This window comes from Sinocyclocheilus anshuiensis, unplaced genomic scaffold, assembly GCF_001515605.1.
Source record: "Sinocyclocheilus anshuiensis isolate Anshui unplaced genomic scaffold, SAMN03320099.WGS_v1.1 scaffold733, whole genome shotgun sequence".
NCBI classification, from domain to species: Eukaryota; Metazoa; Chordata; class Actinopteri; order Cypriniformes; family Cyprinidae; genus Sinocyclocheilus; species Sinocyclocheilus anshuiensis.
The window spans coordinates 721,893-726,173 of NW_015539923.1; positions in this window are offsets into that span (position 1 = coordinate 721,893).

The following is a 4,281-nucleotide window of genomic DNA, read 5'->3' on the forward strand; positions in this document are numbered from 1 at the left end:
AATGTTAAAGTAGCGCATTGGAATGGAAAAACGCGTTCTGTGGCCCCCAAGTGAGTTTAGCCAGAATTTGAAATCTTTACTATGCTAAAACAGACACAGTTGCTCTCTCTATGCCCCCCTTATTCACATATCTTTATTTTTAATTTGACTATCTGTGTACTGTTGTTGTCACAGAGTCTGCACTATAAGCTTTTTCTGTCACCAAAACAAATTCCTTGTGTGTGCAATGGCAATAAATCTCTTTCTGATTCTGACAAATAGTACTTATTCCTATACCCTTTACACAAAAGGGCCTTTCGCACCGCTTTAGTTCCAGAATGTATAGGCTAAGGGACACATATATTCAAGCATAAATAAACATAGGTTTTCATTGTTGATGGGTTTTTCGTACCAAACTGGATCATGCAACATTAAAGCCCAGGGCCCTCCCGGGCTCTTGGTAGTCAAGGGCCCATGGGCACTGGCCCCATTGGCCCGGTCAGTAATCCATCCCTGATGCAACTTGATATAACATGGATTTGTTGCCCCCTGGTGGTCTTTATGATGAATTATTTTGAAGCAGAGACAACTAAACAAACAAACTTTTTAATTCAACAACAAACTTTACAATAGACTTGTACGGTGTGCTGAAGTCATTTTAAAACTAATGTATTTCAGATGCTCATCAATTAGAGACAGAGACAGAACTTTTGAGTTCCTGATGAGTCTTAATAGTACAGACTGTCTGACGTCTGAAGTGAACGAGCTCCATTACACTTTTAAAAGGTTTGATCACTTTAATGTAGCTGTAGGCTATACTAAAACAGAGAGAGAGGAAGCGTGTTACAGTCTGTAAACCTCTCATCGTCCGCTTCAGTGCAATACTGAGCAGATGCTGGGGCTGTTTGGTTTGCATGCAAATTAGCACAGTCTGTGTGCATCAAGACAAATCTTCAGATGGTACAGGTGGGCTTCCATTTTCATCTTATTTCTTAAGATTTTACTCAAGAAATGTCGGTTACACTTTACAATAAGGTGTCATTTGTTAACAATAGATTAACTAACATGAACGTTTATACATTTATTACATTATTTATTAATCTTCGTTAATATTAGTTTATAAAAAAATACAGTTGTTAATTGTTCATGTTAATTCACAGTGCATTAACTAATGTTAACAAACACAACTTGTGATTTTAATAATGCATTAGTAAATGCTGAAATTAACATTAACTAAGCTTAATAAATGCTGTAGAAGTATTGTTCATTCTTACATGTTAGCTAAAGTAGTTAACTAATGTTAACTAATTAAACTTACTGTAAAGTGGTACCGAAATGTCATATGCTTAAAAGTATGTAAATCTATACCTTGTCTCAATATTTTTAAATGCAGTATTTTTTATTTATTAATTTTTTTTTTAGGCTTGTGCATAAAAATACATTACTGTTCAATATACAGTATTTGATTGACATTTTATTTAATGATTTAATATGTAAGTCACTGGTTTGTTTTTTAACATCATTTAATTAAAAAAATATAAATAGATATATCAAAGCAATTAAATGCAGCTATATTTTTGTGTTAACTATTAATTGACTTTTTTTTATCAATTAAAATAAATAAGTAATAAAATGCTGAGAAATGTATAAATAAATAAACGTATGGATACATTACTTAGTACGTTTTGCAGGTTGTTACTTATAATTTTATTTATTTTTATATTCATTGAATAATTTTTTTTGATTAACTTATAAGAGATACATTTTAAATATATTTTTATCATTTTTTTAAATATGTTTTTATTAAATAAAATGTATTAAATTTTATTGTAATATTTTATAAGAAATTTATAGGGATTACAATTGAGGTTTCTTCTATGCATTTCTCTGTACTTTACAATACATTTAGTCTGTTCTGTGTTTACTGTCCTGCATTAGAACAGTCACTAACGTCATGCGTGACTTTTACCACAGCAGCTCCGTGTGCAAACACACCAACTAGAGGATGCAACACTCCTGTCACGCATGAAGCAGAAACTATCCATGCTGTTTCTCAAGTGCGGGGCGTTTTGATCAGCTCATGAGGGATGAGATCCGGGATTCATGGCATCCCTTGAGACCCCAAATGACCTGCTTTTCTGCACTAACCATAGGATTGACCGCTGCCTGACCACTGCCCGCTGCTTTACCTATGAGAGTCTCTCAGGTGGGACCCTGATCACCGGAGACGGACGATTTCACACCATCACTAATGGTTTCTGCTCATTTCAAATGCTCCGATCAGTGGCTATATTAAGGCTTTGAATAAGGTCAGCAATGAATAGCTTTGTTCCCAGCACCATATCCCAGTGGCAAGAGGTAACCGCTTGTTTTGTGTTTTTATTGCACTTTCCTTTCTTGGACTGTTTTAACTCGCATAGGATTTATATGTAAAAGTAATTGTTGTGGAAATCCTTCTCTGGCTGACCTGATTTTACAGCTGTGCTCCCCTTTGCAGAGCTGCATGTGCCTTTGACGAAGAGGGAAAAGCAAAGGACAGTAGGCTTGAATTTCTGTAGTGTGCATGAGTACAAGCTCAAATCTGGTGCAAATGGCTGAAAACCCCGAAGACCCCCTTGCATTGTTGGAGATCCTGGAAGTGTTAGGTGCATGCCGTGGGAGCGTGTCGTACGCGGATATTTGCGTTTATCTGAGTGGACGCTTCAGCCTGCAGCCACTTCTAGATTTACGGAGTCTCTTGTATTCCACCGCATGTAGAGACCCCTGCTTCCCTGCCACCCTCTTCCGAGAGCGACTTCACCCGCCCTGCAGCAACCGGCTCTCGGCGACCGCCGATGTCGTCTCCCTGTTCAACCTCCTCATGCACACCCGCATGGCTCCTACATACACTCAGAACCTTCGGTCTTTGACGCCCTGTCAGGTCTGTGGGAAGGGATTTGTGCATTATGACTGGCCGGCCGCCTTACCCGTCACAGGAGGAGGCACTGCCTCTGAGGACTGTAAATATGAGAACCTCCCTTGTGAAGCGTTCAGTCATAACACAGAGGCTTCACACGCTCAGACCACCTCCGCGTTGGTCGCTCAGCCTCACTCACGCATGCACAACCGGGACAGCATGCAGAACGCGCATTCTGGGGACATTTCCATTGCCGTGGTCAATCAGGAGGCTGGCAAGCCGCCAGCGACCAATCAGGGAACCCGCGTTGCTCGTTCCTGCTCCCAGAAGAGGAGTGCCTTTAAAGAAGGGCTCCAAAAAATTCCACTCATATCCGTGGAAGGTGACGGCCAATGGACCCAGGGCCAAAGCCCAGATGGACCAAGATCGGATAGTGAGGACCTGCTTTACGCTCCCAAAAAGAACCCTTATCCAGACCCTGCAATATACGCAAACGACCAGCACAACCCAGCATCACATGCGCATGATCATTTGTACGCTCATTCGAATGCACCTGAACCGGATGCACACATGGCCGACTCGCAATCGTATGAAGATGCCTCGAACCCCTATGACCCTCAGACTCAGTGGCGTCAGGCGAAGCACGAGAGTTTGGACAAGCTCCAGACTTCCACCTACTTCGGCCCTTCGGTCTCCAACGAAAAGCACCAAACCCCTGCTCTTCAAATCAAAAGCCACAGCTTGGACATCGACAGCAGGACGGCGGACGAAAGACCTGAGCCGGAAACGACCGGGTTGCAGAAACCCAGATCAGAGCGGTCTGTCTTAGAGAAGTCTGGATTACGAAAGCCAGGATCTGTTCAACTTAGCATCGACGGATCAAGCTTCGACATTCCCGGTTTTGATCCTCGCATCGTCAGTTCGGTGCGGGATACCTTCAAGCGACTGAGTGGCATGAGTTTGGACACATGGTACGATTGGTCACCGAGCATTGAGGGCATGGTTAGCACAGGCACCCAAACGGAGCCTGCAGATCGGCGCGCTTTACGAAGCCTCATGCTTGCCGATAAACTCTCCATCGACAACCCTGACATCGGCGAGGACGACATCAGCGCCATCTTCCGTTTTCTAGATGACATTAGCATGTGTGGCTCCATGGCAGTGCTGCCAGGGGAAGGAGGCGGGGCCCAGGAAGGGGGCGGGGCCGGGCTGCCAGAGAGGCGTGAACGTTTGGGAAAGTTACGGAGGTTGTTTCACTCCTTGGAGGCACCTGAGGAGGGCGTGAGATGGGGCGTGGGGCGCCTGCTCCAACGGGTCACGGAGCTGGAGCAACAGCTAGAGCCGATCGCAGAGCTACGTGAGAATCTGGCCCTCGTGCTCTCCACGCTGAACCGTCTGGAAGAGCG